Below are 18,131 nucleotides of genomic sequence, written 5' to 3'. Positions count from 1 at the left end.
AGGAGGGCACCACCACGCCCGGCTTATTCCTAGTTGTCCTGGAACTCACTCTGTAGACCAGGCTGGCCTCGAACTCAGAAATCCACCTGCCTCTGCCTCCCAAGTGCTGGGATTAAAGGCGTGCACACCACTGCCTGGCAGAAATTTTTATTCCTTAAGTCTACTAAAAACAAAACCCTCATAGGATGCTCTCCTTCCCAGCCAGCCCTCTCCCAGGGGAACTGCTCTCATCCGGCAGGTATATCATTTTATGTTCCCAGCATCCTCCAGTTCCAGAATGACAAATGCCACCTTTGTTTTGTAAACCAAGAGAAAATATTTCTCAGGTAAAAGAAATTGTAGTAAAGGGAGAATGCACAGGCAAGCTGTCCTGTTGTTCTGTTAGATGTACCAGCCTTGTTTTATAATTCCAGAAAAATGTGATCATAACAACTTCGCCCTTCCTTTTGTTCCTGTCCAGAGCTGGCTTCTTTTTTGACATCCACGTATATACTGTGGTACATGCACATGTGTGCTTGAGTGTACATGTACACACACTAAAGTAATAAATATGTAAATATGTAAATAAATGTGACCATGTGAGTTCTGGGGGGTCAAACGCAGATGGTCCCCCTTAATTAGCTACAATTGCTCCCTTACTGTACACTGAGCCTTGTCTCAGGCCGGTTTTGTTCTGTTTTGTTTTGTTGTTTGTTTTAAGGCTTAAAAGGCAGAGAGCACATGTCCATTTAATTCAGTGTAAGTTTTCCACTGAAGTACGAAGCGGATCCCACAAACCGCTCCGGAGGACCGGAAGAGCGGGTCGGCGCGGAGGGCGGAGTCTGCGTAGGGAACAGCAGGAGGCAGAGCCCTGGGGAAAGATGAGGCCGGGGAATCACCCCTTTCCTTCTCAGGACCAACCTCCCAAAGAGCGGAAGGCATGACACTTCCCGCAGGGAGGGAACTCCATGGGGTGTGTCCCCCACACACACACACCCTGCTATGGGCAGCCCAGCCTGTGACTCAGGAACTGAGTCTGCCCCAAACCCAAAATCAGGAACGAGACAGAGACAGACTGATCACACGGCTTCACTGTTTTCAGTTCTGTGTTACCAAGTGAGAAATTAGGCCGGAACTCAAAACCATATGTCCTCCTACGCTCCAAGTCACTGCAGGGCTCGGGTGTTAACTGTGTGCACACCATGGTACAAGCACACACACATACACACCATGGTGTGTTCACACACACAAATTAAATGAATGAATGAATGCATGAATAAACACATACATAAATAAATACATAAATGTATGTTTAGAAAAGATAGCCTGGCACCTTACAAAAGTGCAAAGACTGGCTAAACTCCATCACTCTGTCTGAACCTTCTAGACCTTTGTACTCCCTTGTCAAATCCAGTTTCTGCCAAAGATCCTTGAAAGAATCAGTTCAGCTGCAATCCCCCATTATCCCTAACCCATCCTCCTTTATGCAGCTCTGGTCCCCAGCCTGCACCATCCCCCACAGCTGATCATCCAGACTCTCTCCAGCAAGAATCCTGTTAGGTTAGTTTGTCGGAACCTCCCACCCCCCTGGCACTTCCTTTTAGTAATTTTCCATGCACTGACCCTCAGCTAGCTCTAGACCAAGTTACGTCTTGTTAGCTCGCACTACTTTGGGTCTTAAGACTAACTAGTCAAAAAAAAAAAAAAAAAAAAAAAAAAGACTAACTAGTCTTTCTCCCACACTGCAAGGCCCTGGTACTGTGGTCTCTATACTTTAGTGACTATCCTGTTAAATCCTTCCTTATGGTTTCAAGTATCAAGGAGTAAGTTTTTTCCCCTTTATTTCTTTTTTCTTTCAGCACGGGGTCTCTTGTAGCCTTAAGCTGGCCTTGAATTCACTAGGTAACCAAGGATACCTTTAACTTCTGATCCTCCTGCCTCCGCCCCCTTCCCCATGGTGGATCACCAGGGGGCTTGGTAATCAAATCCAGGTCTGTATGTGTGCTGCACAGAACTCTACCATCAGCTACATCCCCAGCCTGAAGACAAAAAGTAGAAAGAGGGCCGGGGACAGATCTCAGGGCACAATGCTTGCCTAGCATGCATGAGTTCCAAGTTCAATTCCAGCTCCCAAGAAATTGAGTGGGGTGCATGCGGGGACACTGAAATAGCTAAAACCAGGCTGCATAGACAGAGGCTGGGTAGCAGAGCCCCAGAGAAGTTCCAGGTTCCAACTAAGGCTCCGGCTGCCTTCCCATCAGCTCAAGGTCCTGTCTGTGGTCAGGCTTTCCTGGGGAAGGGTCTTCCAATCCTGTCTCCTCGTTTCAGCCCTGTGACCTGTTCCTACGGCTCCTCAAGTTCCCACAATGTGTCACAGCCCCTCCATCCCTGTGGGCACACGTCAACCCTGTCTGCGGGATAATCCACCACTCGGTAGGCTCAGCTCCTGTGGGAGTTTTCCCAGCCCCATCACATCAGCCTCTGCTTGCAGGCTTAGAGCACATCTGGCCACCTTCTTGTGCTAACAACAGCAGGGCACACCTGCTACCCCATCACAAGCATCCATGACAGAGTCTATTACTCACTTCCATTCCTTCAAGATCTGTTCTGGGGGCTCAGCATGAAGAGCAGTCCATGCCTTATGGCCTACCTAGAAGGCTCAGGAAGTGGGGAGCCATCACACCCAGTGAAACCACAGACCAACTTCCTCCCCATCAGACTGTCACATAATCACAGACCAGCATTAGAAGAAGCTTTACTGCTGCTTAGATAGTCCTTAGAGCCCTCTTCTGTGGCTCACTTCACCACCCTCCTCTTGTATGCTTCTGAACTCACCACCTCACAGGCAGCCTCTGTGTCTTCCACTGGGAATGGGAAGCATGCCGGGAACCAGACCCAGGGCCACGGGCCCCCCGCTAGAAAATGCTCTACCACTGAGCTACATCACAGCTGGCCACCTCTGCCGAGGACTCCGTTTTCCCCATTGTGCCACAACGTGATGAGTTTTAGAGGCTGGCTTTCTCCCCAAGACTAGAAAGCACCTTTGGAGCAGGAAGCTGAGATTGCCTATGGACCTTTGAGCACACCTGACTGTGCCCGAGAAAGTGCCTGATCGCCCTAACTTGCTGAGCTCCAATGATTGGACTAGATGAAACCAACGGGATTGCTTAGACATCCAGGCAAGGTCTGCTGGGAGCATCCTTGAAGCAGAAAGCCAGAGGGCAGCGAGGCCCATCAGACTGTCGTGAGCAGTGGGGGAGGATGCGTGCCCTGCTGGCTAACTCTGGTTAGAATACCTTTTCAGAACACACTGGGGGCTTAGAAGTGGAGTCCACTCCTACCTCCAACAAAATGCTTGATCCTCTCAATGTGCATCAGTGACCCAGTACAGAGGAAAACTGGGGCTATTTTTGCCCTCTTGGACCCTGACTCTCAACAAGTCACTTCCCCTCATAGTTCCTATCTGCCCCGTTAGTGTGAGCTGAAATAGCAGCAGTCCTAGGAAGGAAATAGGGTGTCAATACAAGAAGCCCTGACTGTGACCCATGTCTCCTAGAAGTGGGAACAGCAGTGGCTCTGAGCCCCTAGGACAGGCCAAAGCAGATCCCGCTCCCCACACCCCAGATTCTATCTTCATCTCTCTCCACAGTGGTCCCCAGCCGACCCTCTAACAGGACCCTCTAACCGGGGGCTGGCTGACTGTCCCTCAAGCAGCTGAACCTACCTTGCTCCCTCTCAGCTCCCTCTCGTCCAGTTGTCTGGGCCCAGGATAGTGCTATCTTGGGGACGGACACCACCAGATCTGATGACTTCTGGGCATCTCTCAGGTCTGACCCCACCTCCTACAGACCAGGATGAGCCCAGACCCTTCAGCTCCTCCCCTGCACCTGGGAACACATCCCACCCAGGCCCACTCAAGACTCTGCAGCTGCAAAACTACAGGTATTGACCTGAGCTGACTTAAGCCTGGGGACACTGTTCCCACCTGTTCCCGGACCCTAGCAGCCAGCCCTCACCTACCCACCCATGAGAGTCCTAGCTAACCATTCTCTACAGAGCCAGTCTCACCTCTCCACAGCCTTTTCTTCTCAAGCACGTCTCGGCTTGCCCCTTGATAGCTAGCTTCTTACTTCCCTCTTCTCCACTGGGCTGCCCCGCCCATCTGCCCCACCCATGGCAAGGCTCAGTACTAAGGTCTTAGGGCTCAGGAAAGCCAGTTCCAAGGCTGAGCCTTGCTGATGGAAGGCTGCTGTTTCTCAGATATGGCCCCTGGGAGGTTAAAGCCTGATTAGGTCTCATCACAGCGGCCTCGGGCAAAGCAGATTCTGAACAATGTAGAGTCAGACCAGCAAGGAAAGCCCCATTCCACTCACTTGCCCAGGCAGAGGTCTGAGTCTGCTCGGCCCGCTGTGGCTGGTTAGTCACATTTCCTGGGTTGGGTCACTGGCCCTACACTGCTTTTTCCTCCTGCTGACTAGCTGTCTCATTGCCCTGTGTACATGTGATGATGATCTTCTCCTTCTCCCTCCTCCTCTCCCTCCTCCTCCATCCCCCTTCCTCTCCTTCTACCTCTTCCTCCCTTCTCCTCTTCTTCCTCCTTTTGGTTTTTCAAGACAGGGTTTCTCTGTGTAGCCTTGGCTGTCCTGGAACTCACTCTGTAAACCAGGCTGTTTCTGAAGCAAAGTTCCAAGAGAGTGTTTGGGGCCCTGACACATTCTGTGTGTGTGTGTGTGTGTGTGTGTGTGTGTGTGTGTGTGTGTGTGTGTGTGTGTGTGCGCGTGCGTGCGTGCACGTGTGCGAGTGTGTGTGTTTGTGTGTGTGCATGTGCGTGTGTGTGTGTGTTCATTTTGGTGTTTTGTTTTCGAGACAAGCTCTCATGTAGTCAGGCTAGCCTCTAAAGGCAGCTCAAACTGGCCTTGAACTCTTGACCCTCCTGACTCCTGAGTGCTGGGATCACAAAATTGCACCACCGTGGCCAACTGTTGCTTGATTGTTTTACTGAGACAGTCTCACTTTGGCACCCAGGCTGCTAGGAAACTAAATCTGTAGCTCAGATTGGCTTCAGCGCTATGACCAACCTGCCTCTGCTTTCTGAACACTAGTGATTTACATATACTGAGGCACCACACCAGGTTCCTTGACACATGAAGTCTCTCTGTGCCTCAATTCTAAAAAGACTACCCCTTAGCTGATGATGGTGGCGCACGCCTTTAATCCCAGCACTCGGGAGGCAGAGGCAGGCGGATCTCTTGAGTTCCAAGACAAAGAGCATATGGTTTCAAGCTCAACCCAAAGCAACAACCGCTCCCTTCACACAGTCACAAGACCATAATGTAGAATCAATCTGATCTAACTTGCTGGCCCCAGGAAGGCCTTACCCTGGGGCACAGCCCAAAGTCACATAGGAAGCAAGACGCTCAGTCATGGAGGCTCTTATTCCCTCCTAGTCCCTAGGTCAGCAGTTTTCAACCTCCCTAAGGCTGCGACCCCATAGTACAGCTCCTCATGCTGTGGTGACCCCCCCCAACCATAACATTATCTTCATTCTACTTCATAACTGTCATTTGCTACTGTTATAACTTGTAATGTAAATACTTTAGAGATAAAACTTTGCCAAATGATTCATGACTCACAGGTTGAGAGGTTCAGGAGTGTTTGCACCCAAGGTGGCAGCTACAGTTGGGTGGCTCAATGTCCAGGGACCCTGACAGGCCTGTTCTGGAAGAATGTTAGTCCACAGTCAGATCCATATAGGGCTTAGTGTTCAGAGTCAAGGCCCTGGCCCTGGTAGTACTGAAACAAGCCTTGCTAATCATGCAACCATCAAACCAGCCTAGCCTATCTTGGTGGCTGCTAGGGGACAGCCTGGAAAAAACAGAGTACTGAGTGGATACGGGGAGTTGGTATTTGCTTGCTCATTTGAGACTGAGCCTGAAGACATAACTCAAGCTGGCCTCAAATTTGGGACCCTCCTGCCTCCATCTGAGGGCTGGGATTGCAGGTGTCACCCCCATGCCTTCTAGATGGATGCGTCCTGTGTGCTAAAATACCACGAGAGCGAGAATTAACTGTTTTCTCGATGTTAAATGCAGTCTCCCGGACAGTTCAGTGAGTAAAAATGCTTGTTGTGCAATGATGACCACAGTTTGATCCCCAGAACCTGTAATAAAAGGACAGAATGGTTCCTGAAGGATGTCCCCTGGGATGGTAGATACAGCTCAGAGGTCGAGAACAACTGCTGCTCTTCTGGTGCCCAGAAGCCACATCTGGCCTGCAACTCCAGCTCTAGGGGGTCTGACTCCCTCTTCTGGCCACAGAGAGCACTGCACTCACATTTGAATATACAGATAAACACACTACGCTGATTAAGTTTTGTCAACCTGACACAATCTAGACATATCCGGGGAGAGGGTTTTCTAATTGAGAAAATGTCGCCGTAAGATTGTCCTGTAGGCGGGGCTGGAGAGATGGCGCTCAGTGGTTAAGAGCACTGACTGCTCTTCCAGAGGTCCTGAGTTCAATTCCCAGCAACCACATGGTGGCTCACAACCATCTGTAATGGGATCTGATGCCCTCTACTGGTGTGTCTGAAGAGAGTAACAGTGGATTCACTTACATTCACATACATAAATTAAATAAATAAATCTTTTTTTTTTAAAAAAAAAAGATTGTCCTGTAGGCAAGTCTGTGGGTCATCACCTTGATTACTGAGCAGTATGGGAGGCCCAGCTAAGTGTGGGCAGTGCTATCCTTGAGCAAGGTGGTCCTGGGCATTATAAGAAAGCAAACTGAGCAAGCCATGAAAAACAAGCCAGTAAGTAGCCCTCCTCCATGGCTGCTGCATCAGCTCCTGCCTCCAGGCTCCTGCCCTGATTTCCCTCAGTGGTGAACTGTTACCTGGAAGTGTAAAATGAAATAAACCCTTTATTTTCCAAGTTGCATTTGATCATGGTGTTTTATTACAGCAAGAAAAACCCTAACACACACACACACACACACACACACACACACACAACTTTCAAAAGAAATCTAAAGAGATTTAGAAAGAAAGTTGTCCTCAGGCCGCCACATGTGCTGTGACAACCACCTACATATGATGAATAAGTAAAACTGAAAAAAAAAAAAAAAAGGATGGGCTGGGGAGCAAGATGGCTCAGCAAGGAAGAGCACTGACTGCTCTTCTGAAGGTCCCGAGTTCAAATCCCAGCAACCACATGTTGGCTCACAACCACCCATAATGAGATCTGACGCCCTCTGCTGGTGTGCCTGAAGACAGCTACAGTGTACTTACATATACTAAATAAATAAATAAATCTTAAAAAAAAAAAGGAAATGTGAAATGTTCTCTGTAAAGAACACAGTTTGTAGGGCTGGAGCGATGGCTCCATGGTTAAGAGCAGTGTGTGCTCTTTCAGAGACTCAGGCTCCATTACCAGGACCCTCACGTTGGCAATTCCAGTCCCAGGGAATCTAATGCTCTCTTCTGGTCACCTCAAGTACCAAGCATGCACAGTGTGTACATACATTCATACGTGCAGACAAAATACGCAAACACATTAAATAAATAATAAATAAAACAATACAACACAGCTTTTAGCTGGCATCCCGGTCTCTCCATGGTCAAACCGCAGTCTTGATAGGGTAGTCTGAGCTAAGATGCCAGCAAAGCCTTGTCCCTGACAGAACCACAGGCTTGGGAGAGAGCTTAGTAGAAGGGCTACAGGTTGGTCTTAGCTGGACAGTGGGGGTGCGTGACTTTAATCCCAGCACTGAGAAGGCAGCCGCAAGTGGAACTCTATGAGTTCAAGGCCAGACGGGTCTACAGAGCAAGTTCCAGGACAGCCAGAGATATAAGAGTTGGTGGCTTTCAGGACTGGGGATATATATATCTCAGTTAATAGACTGTGCACATAACATCGTGAAGGCCTGAGATGGGTCACAGCATGGAATAAAGACAAAGAAGACCAGGAAGATGGCTCAGCCAGTGAAGACACTACTTACAAGCCTGAGGACCTGGGTCCGACATGGTGGGAGAAGACGCTCTAAAGCTGCGGTGCTGGGGCGTACCTACAGTCCCAGCACTTGGTGGGAGAGGCAGGAAGACCAAAAGTTCAAACCTATCCTTGGCTACACACACAGTGTGAGTGGAAGTAGACTTACTGCTTACCAACCGAGCTTTCTCAGGCCAGTGATCCAAGTCCTCGGAGCCTCCTTGTGTCCAATCTGTAAGCTGGGCACACAGATAAATGTGAAGGTCAGACAAACTGTTACAGGTATGAGCAGATAAGGGCTATTAGGTGACTAGGAATTCTTCTTTAAAAATGACATTTGTTTATTCATTTACTTATTCTGGAGGAGGCGTGGCATGTACACACCAGGCTTGAGGAGGAATTAAGGAGGAATTATGGGAGTTGGTTCTCTCCTTCTATCACATGGACCCTGGGAACCAGATGCAGGTCTTTGGGCTTGGTGGCAAGTGTCTTTACCAGCTGAGCCATCTCATGGACTATTTCTCCTTTCTTAGTCTGACATGTGACTGTGAACGTGGCTGAGATGAGTAGGGGCCCTGGTAAAAGGGCCCAGTATATGCTGGGGCAATCCCCATTCCTTCCCAAGCTTCGCGGTGTGGTTAAAACCAGGGATTCCCCTCCCCCTCCCTCTGAGTACCCAGATCCTTGGGTCCTAACTGCATCAGGATGGAGCCTAGGTGGGTGGCCCTTAGGTTGAGAGCCTATGTACACAAACCATTGTTCGCTACATCTGAGGGTCCTATTACCAAGGGAAGAAAATTTTATTTAAAAAAAAAAAAGGTTGTTGGGGCTGGAGCGATGGTTCAGTGTGGTGAAGAGAACCAGCAGACCTAATTCCAGAGGACCTAATTTCAGTTCCCAGAATCCACATCAGCCACACAAACCCTCTGTCAGTCCAGCTCCAAGGCATCTGATGCCGTTCTAGCCTCTACTTGCACAAACCCAAACTCAGACACACACAATACACAGGAGGGGGAGAGAGGGAGAGAGGGAGGGAGGAAGGGGGAGAGAGGGGGAAAGGGGAAGGGGGAGGGGAGGGAGAGGGAGAAGGAGAGAGAGGAGAAAGGCTTGCGGAGTGTGGGTAATCTAAGCAGTGCATACCTGTAATCCTAGCACTTGAAAGATGGAGGCTAGAGAATCACAGGTTTGATGTCACCTTTGGCTATATAGTGAATTTAAAGAAGTCTGGGCTACGTAAGACACCGTTTCGAAAGAAAACCAACAAAAAGCTATAAAGAGAAATAAGGAACTTGTTTCTTTTTAATAAAGACTCAGGTTGGTTTCCCCACCCCCACCACGCTTCCGTCCTGCCCTACCGCCAACTCCCTGCTTCAAGTTTGTCCCTGGAAAGAATGGGAAAGTGCTTTGCCGGCTCTGCCCGCCTAATCTCGGCTACCATCGAAAAAGCCAGTAGTTTTCTCCCCTAGGAGCCCGGAAGGTGTGGGGGAGACAGGGGGCCGGGCGCCTCGGAACCCGCAGAGTTAAAGTAAGATCCCTGGGCTGTAAAGAACCCCTGGGAACGCGACTTACTTGCTCTAGGGGGTTCCTGGCTCTGGACAAAGTTGTTTTGCTGGAGACCACGCCTCCACCCCCTCGGAGAAGTGAGTCACCCAAAAGGGCCAAGTGGCAGGGGCTGACTGGGGCGTTCCCTTCCCTTTGCCGCTCCAGAGACCTAGCTTTGGGAACCTTGTAGGGACCCCAGGGCCGGTAAAGCTAAGGTTCCCTATACTATGGGAAAAACGGGCTGAGGACAGCAAGGCAGCTTCCACATCCCATAGGACCCATGGATCCTTGGTCTCCATCACCGTACCAACCTCTGCTGTTCCTTGGAGCACCCACTTAGTACTTTGTGCCTTCTTTTATCTTTTGTTTTGTTTTGTTTTTGTTTTTGAGACAGGTTTTCTCTGTGTAAAGTCTTGGAGCCTGGAGCTTGCTCTGTAGACCAGTCTGGCCTCAAACTCACTGAGATCCTCCTGTCTCTGTCTCCCGAGTGCTGGGACTAAAGGTGGGCTAGTACTTTGTGCCTTCGATGTGATCTCTGGCTAAGGATGCAGCTCAGTTGAGTCTTTTCATTTCTTTTCTTTCTTCTTTTTTTTTTTTTTTAAAGATTTATTTATCTATTATATGTAAGTACACTGTAGCTGACTTCAGACACTCCAAAAGAGGGCATCAGATCTTGTTATGGATGGTTGTGAGCCACCATGTGGTTGCTGGGATTTGAACTCAGGACCTTTGAATTCAGTGCTCTTACCTGTTGAGGCATCTCACCAGCCCCAGTTGAGTGTTTTCTAGCGTGCAGGAAGCTGGGTTTGATTCCCAGCACCACACATACTGGCCAATATGTGCTTGTAATCCTGCATTCGGATGATCACACTCACACAAGTAAATAAATATGTGTAATTTTTAACAATCGTAATCTTCCACCTTCATCTGGCACCATTATTCCTCCTTAGATGAATTCTCAGGGAGGACCAAAAGAGAGTCAGGAATGTAATCCAGGCTGGCCTGACCTGTATCAATGCGCCCTTCTACCCTCCTCTAATTCAAAACCAAACAGACCACCCAGTGTCTGCACTGCTGTCTGTGCTGGGTCCAGATCTTAGCACACAAACCCACTCAGCCACAAACCCACAAAGCCGCTTTGTCTTTTGGGAAGCAACTTTGCAAAGGCCAAGCAGAATTCAATTCTCTGAAGTCTACTGACTGCTTCTGAAAGAATTTACACCCTGACTTTGTTCCTGGGCAGCTGGGCAGCCCAGTAGCATTCGCTGGCAAGATGGCTCAGTGCCCCCCACACTTTTTTTTGAGACAAGGTTTCATTCACTGTATCTGCCTGGAGTGTTCTATGTAGGACGGCAGCCAGCGAACTCACAGAGCTCTGCCTGCCTCTGCTCCCTGAGTTACAGGCGTGTACCACTATACCCAGCTTCATTTTCTAGTTTTGACAGATTAATACCAGTGTAACCCACATCCCTACCAAGAGGCCAAACAGAAAATTCTGTCATGGGAGTGGGTTTTTTGTGTTTGTACATGTGGCTCTGGGACAATGACAAGTCTTCCTTATAACTCCAGCACCCAGCACTTAGGAGGTAATGACAATGAAAAAAAAAATTCAAATTTTAAGACAAGTTCCTATGTAGCACAGGCTGACCCAAACTTCCTATGTAGCCTTAGATGACCTTGAACTTCTGATCTTCCTCTCCTGCCTCCAGAGTTCTGGGATTGCAGGCCAGTATTACTATGCCAGGTTTATGCCCAGTGTATATAGCTCTGGCTTTGTGATCTATGTATGCTAAGCAGGACCAACACTCAAAAAATGCTTACTGAATGCCTTAAGGTCAAACTCCTACTGAGTAATCACTAAGACAGCTTGCTCCCTTGTAAATCAAGGACAAGGACGGAGACCATGACCCTTCTAGCTGGGAGACAGTGACCCTGAGGGGCTGTGGTAAAGTCTTGGTGAATTTGCTGTTGTTGTGGGGGTCTCTCTCTCACTCTCTCTCAACATGGCAAAAAGAGTATGCCAAGACCCAGACTGAGCTGGCACACCAGCCCCTGAGCCATCTCCCCAGACCCTTTGGGGTTTTTTTCTCTTTCGATCCAAGGTCTTGCTATGGAACTTGCAGCAACCTCTTGTCTCTGCCTCCCGAGTGCTGGGGTTACAGGAATGATCCATCATGCCCAGTCTGCTCTCTAGATATTTTGGGAGAATACATTTTGGTTTTTACTTAAGAGTGTAAACATGTGTTTATGTGTATGTTGTGAATGTACACACGTTCATGTTCAGGCAGATGTGTGGGCATGTGTGTATGGAGGCCACAGGTCAATGTCAGATAAATGTCTTCCTCTATGAGACCAGGATGGTCTCAAGCTCACAGAGCTCTGCCTGCCTCTGCTTCCCAAATGCTGGGATTAAAGGTACACACCCTCACTGCCCAGCTTTGACCTTAGTTTCAAAATTGGACTTTATTCATTTTATGTATATGAGTGTTTTGCCTGCATGTACGCCTGAGTAGCAGATACATACCTAGTGCCTAAAGAGGTCAGAAGAGGACAACAGGTCCCCGAGAACTGGAGTTACAGAAGGTGTGAGCCCAGATGTGAGTGCTAGAACCTGAACACAGGTCCTCTGCAAGAGTAAGAACTCCTCCTCCCGACTGAGCCATCTCCCCAGCCTCTGCCTTATTTTTTGAGACAATGTATACAGAACCTGCTGCGCTGTTTCCGCTAGACCGGCTGGCCAGCAAGAAACCATCAGCCTCCACCTCTTCACCCCACTTTGGAATTACAAATGTGGGCTGCAAACCTCTCTATTCCATGAGTGGTAGGGGTCTAAATCACGCTTTCAGGTTTGTGCAACAAGCATTTTACCCATCTCCACACTCGCATCTCTTACTGACCTCTTTGAGGCAGAGTGTCATATGACCCAGGTTGGCCTTGAACTCTTGATGCTTCTGCCTTAGCCTCCTACATGCTGGGATTACAGCCAGGGTCCACCACTCCAGAATCTTTGTTTGTTGTTCTTTTTAAATTTTTAAAAAAGACTTATTTATTATTATATCTAAGTATACTATAGCTGTCTTCAGACACACCAGAGGAGGGCATCAGATTTCATTACAGATGGCTGTGAGCCACCGTGTGGTTGGTGGAATTTGAACTCGGGACCTCCGGAAGAGCAATCGGTGCTCTTAACCACTGAGCCATCTCTCCAGCTCTCTAAATTTTTTTGTTTTATGTGGATAGGTGTTTTTTATGCATGTGTGCCTGGTGCCTGCAGAGGCCAGAAGAGGACATCAGAGTCCCAAAGATTGGAGCTGCAGGCAGTTGTGAGCTGCCACGGGGTGCTGGGACTTGAGTCCAGGTCCCCTACAAGAGCAGCAGGTGAGTACTCTTAGCAGCTGAGACAAGGTGTCATACTTTAGCCCAGACAGAGTTCAAACTCACTGTAATCCTCCTGACTCAGCCTCTGAAGTGCTAGGATTACAAACACAAGCTACTCCACCCAGCCTGACATGTGGTCCTGTCTGAGCTTTAGTTCCCCATGAGTGAGATGAAGGCCTAGTTTAGCCGCTCCTGGCTCCTCTGACTCCAATCAGAGGCACAATGCAGAGTTAAGTCATCCCATCACTGGGGATGAGGATGAGCCAAGCCTAGGGGATAATTCAGCAAATGAGGATTCCTAGTTGTTTGGGCTACGCACACACCCTTCTCTCAGTGTACTCAGAAGCGGGAGACCTGAAGATAGTATGACACCTCTTTGCAAACACTGTACCGAGCAACCTCTAGGCAACCTAGGACTCCCACACACATCAGGTTCTGCTTTTGATGGGAGCATCTCACACACTCTATGGTTTACAGTTAATTAAGTATCCTCAGCCCCACACAAACCCATTTATTTGGTTGTTGGGGTACATTGTGTGAAGGTGTATCTTTGTATATTCAATTGTTAATTCTGTACCAACAGAGAGCTAAATGCTGGCAGGATCTTGGTATTTTATTTCTATGGCCCCTCGCCCACCTCACAGTTTGTAAATACTCCTCCTTCCTTACCTGCTTAAGGTAATCTAGAACTGTATCAATAAAGAGCTGATGGCCAATAGCTGGGCAGGAAGTGGAGGGCAGATCTTCTGGGCAGAGAGAGGGATGCTGGGAGAAGAATCAGAAGCAGGAGATGCTCCAGGGACTTAGCGGTGGACGGACAGACAGACCAGAGATTAAAAAGCCTCTGTGACATTAGCTGTATCACTGGTGGATCTGAGAAAGCAAACTGTGGGAGCTAAGGAGACGGTTCAGTTGGCAAAGTACTTGCTGCAGAAGCACGAGGACCTGAGTTCAATCCCCAGCACTCCCGCAAAAAGCTGCTGCCAGGGGCTGGAGAGATGGCTCAGCGGTGCGGCTAAGGGCACTGACTGATCTTCCAGAGGTCCTGAGTTCAATTCCCAGCACCCACATGGTGGCTCACAAACATCTAATGCCCTCTTCTGGTGTGTCTAAAGATAGCTACAGTGTATATACATAAAATAAAATAAATAAATCTTAAAAAAACAACAACAACAAAAAAAAAAAAACCTGGTGCCGGTTTCTGTCATCCTAGTACTGTCACCTAGCACTGGGGAGGACACAGGAGTCTAGCTGAAGTAATGAACTCACACATGAAAAGGTAGAAAGCCAGCCGGGCGGTGGTGGCTCACGCCTTTAATCCCAGCACTTGGGAGGCAGAGGCAGGCGGATTTCTGAGTTTGAGGCCAGCCTGGTCTACAGAGTGAGTTCCAGGACAGCCAAGAATACACAGAGAAACCCTGTCTCGAAAAAAAAAACAAAAACAAACAAACAAACAAACAAACAAAAAAAACAAAAAGAAAAGGTAGAAAGCCAAAGAGAAAGACATTAATTAAGATGGACCTCTGGCCTTCAAATGCCTATACTACACACACACACACACACAACAACAACAACACACACACACACACTCACAAACATGCAAATACACAGAGTGTTGATCTCAAAGATTCAACCACCAACCAAGTGGCCAAGTTAATGCAAGTAATGAATTAAAACAAGCTTTTAAAATTCGTGTGCACAGGCTGCCTGCCCCTAAGGCTGGGTTCAGGAGGTTAACACAAGTTTTTATAGCTCAGGGGTAAGGTTACAGGAAAAGAACATAAGCATAAGAAGTTAGTTATAACAGCCTCAGGAAACAAAGACATAATTACAGGGTGGTCAGTGACAACAGCTGCAACAATCATTTTGAAACAAAGGAAGGGTTGCAAGATGGTTATTAATTTTTTGTAACAAAGACATGATTGTCATTCCTGGAACAGGCATTTGTAGTTATAACAGAGCCATTTGTAGTTAAGGTTACAGGTGGGGCCTAGTCCAATCCTTGAGAAAAAAGAGGGTTAATTATGAACAGGAATGGACCTAGTTTGTGTTTACTATTAAGACAGCTTTTAAGCCTAAGATGGGGGGGGGGCAGGATGGTTCTTCAAGAGCAAGGTATGTCTTGCCAATTTCTTAGTGATTAAAGCCTTCCTTGGAGAAGTAGTTAACACATTTGTGAAGTTAATATTTATCAAAAAATCCTCTAAGATAATGGACTTGTGTGTACAACCCATCCTGGGCAAGACTGTTCATTATTTCAGGATACCATTATGCACAGAACAGAAAGACCCAGAGCCTTGACCTAATTCATTTTTGCCAGGCAGGGGTTCCAGGACAAGGCTTTACTGGAGAAAGGCTGGACCCCACCGGCACCCAGGGAGAAAGTCTGCGAACTACAAGCCCCAGCAGGCAGTGGGCTGCAGGATGTGACCTATGCTGTCATAGTCGAAGCACAGGTTCAGAGGGCCCTCCAGGGCGAAGTCAGAGACACACTAATAAAAGCACACATCTACGTACCACGTGCGCCAGTCCTGCTCCCACCAAACTACAAATCCCAGCAGGCAGCAGGACGCTAGGTGGGGCCTAGAGTCTGAGCTTCTCCGGAAGTGGAATCAGGCAGGTGTGGTGCGTTCCTTGTGGGGAGGGGCTCCTGGCAGCCGAGAAAAGGCTGCTGGTGCGGCGGCGGCTGGTGCCCACCGTAGGCACACATTGCGCCTCCTTGATCCCGACTCCATTACGCGGTCTAACTCCTCGTACAGGGGAGAGGAGCAGCCCAGACCTTGAGTTGGGGCTGAGCTTGTTAGGGCCCCTGTGTGGCTTGCCAGTCTCTGGAGACGCCCGGGAAAGGTCTGTGTCCTCCTTGGCCCCTGATTGTAGGTCCCAGAGATTTGAGGTCCTGACCCTAGACATCAGGTTGAGAGGCTACAAGGAGAGTGGGTGGGGAATGGCAATAACCAAGACACTGATCTAAGCACCCATTCTTTCAAAAGCCTCTGCCCAGAGCACAAGTGTCACAACTCTTGTCCTAAGTTCCCAGGTTGCCCAGAGAGCCTCTGAGGTGCTGAAGAAGGGACTTACCCAAACCCTTCAGTGCAAACCGAGCTAGGTGGGATGAGCTGCGCCGAGGCCCCCACTTCCTCCACCTCCGCCTGGGGCAGCTCTCTCCTGAAGTCTCTTCTCAGCTGATTTCAGGCTCCCAAGTGGGGACTCAGGTTACACCTGTATTGGGAGCAGTGACACCACAGTGGCCAGGAATACGTGGACTTTCTGTCTCCGACCCCATTTTTAGTTTTTACACTTTCTGGGCTACCACATGGCTGATGGTCATTATAGATCTAGAAGTACACGGACTCTGAAGGTATAGCCATGACCATGTTAAGAAAAAAATCTACTCTCTGCAGCTTGGTTGGGATTAGCTACTTCCTGGAACACAGTCTTGAAAGGATTAGAAACAACTCCAGAGTGAGCATAACAGAGAGCCGGGCCATGAGAGAAGAGTGGGGGAGGGAAAGCCAGGAGACCAAGATGCCAAAAGGGCGCCAAAGAACTGGTATAGCCAAAACAACTGGATTATGTAGGAAAGAGCGGCTGGAGGAAGCTTGGTGCAGTACCTGGGCTGGAGAAGTTTAGGGTAAGGAGTGGGAAGCCCATTCAGGAGGACAGTAACAGGTAAGGACTGAGGGCTGCTGGGAGAACCCAGAGGCCAGTCTGCTTTGGTATGTTAAATAGACATCTCATCTGGCCTTTCATCCAGGGCTAGAGATGGATCAGATATGGTGGCTGAATGGTGACTCATCTGGGTCAATCCCCAGTGCCACCTGGGGGTGGGGTAGGGCAGATGAATCAAGCAGATGTTATAGTTCTAAATTCTTGAAAGATTATGAAGAAACAAAAATGAAGGAGCCTTCTAAAAGAGTCCCAAATTAAATCAAAAGCATTATTAAAATAAAATGGTCTTGACACAAAGCATTCCTTTAGTGGGCTGGAGATGGCTCGGCTGTTAAGAGTACTTGCTGCTCTTCCAGAGGCCCCGAGTTTGTTTCTGAGCTGAGCACCGATGGTGGCCTGCTCATGGTAGCTTGTAAGTCCAGCTCCTGGGTGATTACACCCTCTTCCGGCCTCCAGACTACATATACAAAAGAATAAAACATCTCTTTTTTAAAAAAGCATTCCTTTAGGTTTTTTTTTTTTATATTTCTTCTTTTCCTCTTCCTCCTCCTCCCCTCTTTGGTGTTTCAAGACAGATTTTCTCTGTAACAGACCAGGCTAGACTGGAAATCACTCTGTAGACCAGGCTGGCCTCGAACTCACAGAGATCCACCTGCCTCTGCCTCCAGAGTGCTGGGATTAAAGGCGTGCGCACCACTGCCAGCTCTTCGTTTTGTTTTTAACCACTGAAATGTTTCGTATATAGGTCACTGGTCACTTTCTTTCTTGGTTGTTTCTTTGGACAGGGTCTCACTTTGCAGCCCAGACTAGCCTGAACTTTATGTAATCCAGGCTGACCTTGTAGCAATCTGCTCGCCTCAGCCTTGCCTATGCCACGCTAGCTGGCTCCTGCTTCCAGATCTCCCTTGTCTCTGCCTCTCATCTCTCTCAAAGAAATAGTAGAATCACACCTGTTACCACATCTAGCCTTTTTTTTTCTTTCTTTTTTTTGAGACAGTTTCTCTTTATAACCCTGCTGTCCTGGAATTTTGTAGTGCAGGTTGGCCTCAAACTCACAGAGATCTGCCTGTCTGCCTTTGCCTCCCATGAGTTGGGATTAAAGGCATATGCAAGGCATGTGCCATCATATCTGGCCACATCTGCTTTACATGAATTCTGGGGGTCCAAATTCAGGTCTTCATACTTGTACATAGGTGCTTTACCCACCGAGCCACCTCCCTAGCATCTCTGTGTGTACCACATTTATGTGTTTGTGTGAGTGTGTGTGCATAGAAAGGCACAGGTCCACACACACATACTGTGGCACCTGTCTATGTAGAGGTCAGGGGACACCTATCGGAATTAATCCTTCTTCAGCTAGATGACTTTAGGGAATCAGTCAAACTCAGGAACCACAAACCAGGCATGGTGGGACATGTCTGCAATCCCAGAACTTGGGGGTCGGAGGCAGACGCAGCAGGAGATCCAAGGTCACCTTTGATAATGTAGTGAGTTTGAGGCCAGCTTGACATAAAACCCTGTTTAAAAATCAAAGGAGCCAGGCGTGGTGGCGCACGCCTTTAATCCCAGCAC

At 48.5% G+C, this 18,131-nt stretch overlaps 1 protein-coding gene across 5 annotated transcripts in view; it reads right to left on the bottom strand.

The window, feature by feature from the left end:
• Capg (capping actin protein, gelsolin like) overlaps positions 1-9,581 on the bottom strand; it is an 18,686-nt gene extending 9,105 nt beyond the window's left edge. The window contains exons 1-3 of one of the 5 annotated variants that reach the window (XM_029534996.1): positions 9,540-9,558; positions 9,111-9,238; positions 8,147-8,209 (exon numbers count right to left, since the gene is read on the bottom strand). The gene's annotated coding sequence lies outside the window, so the exon portion shown is untranslated. Of the gene's footprint in view, positions 1-4,047; positions 4,274-5,612; positions 5,654-8,146; positions 8,210-9,110; positions 9,239-9,539 lie in introns of those variants that run through there. The other 4 variants (XM_029534997.1, XM_029534995.1, XM_029534998.1 and 1 more) reach the window with 4 other exon arrangements.
• Positions 9,582-18,131: the final 8,550 nt, after the last annotated feature.

This window comes from Mus pahari, chromosome 2 (assembly GCF_900095145.1).
Source record: "Mus pahari chromosome 2, PAHARI_EIJ_v1.1, whole genome shotgun sequence".
NCBI classification, from domain to species: Eukaryota; Metazoa; Chordata; class Mammalia; order Rodentia; family Muridae; genus Mus; species Mus pahari.
The sequence above is the reverse complement of the archived record's forward strand: the minus strand, read 5'-3'. Positions and strand labels throughout refer to the sequence as shown.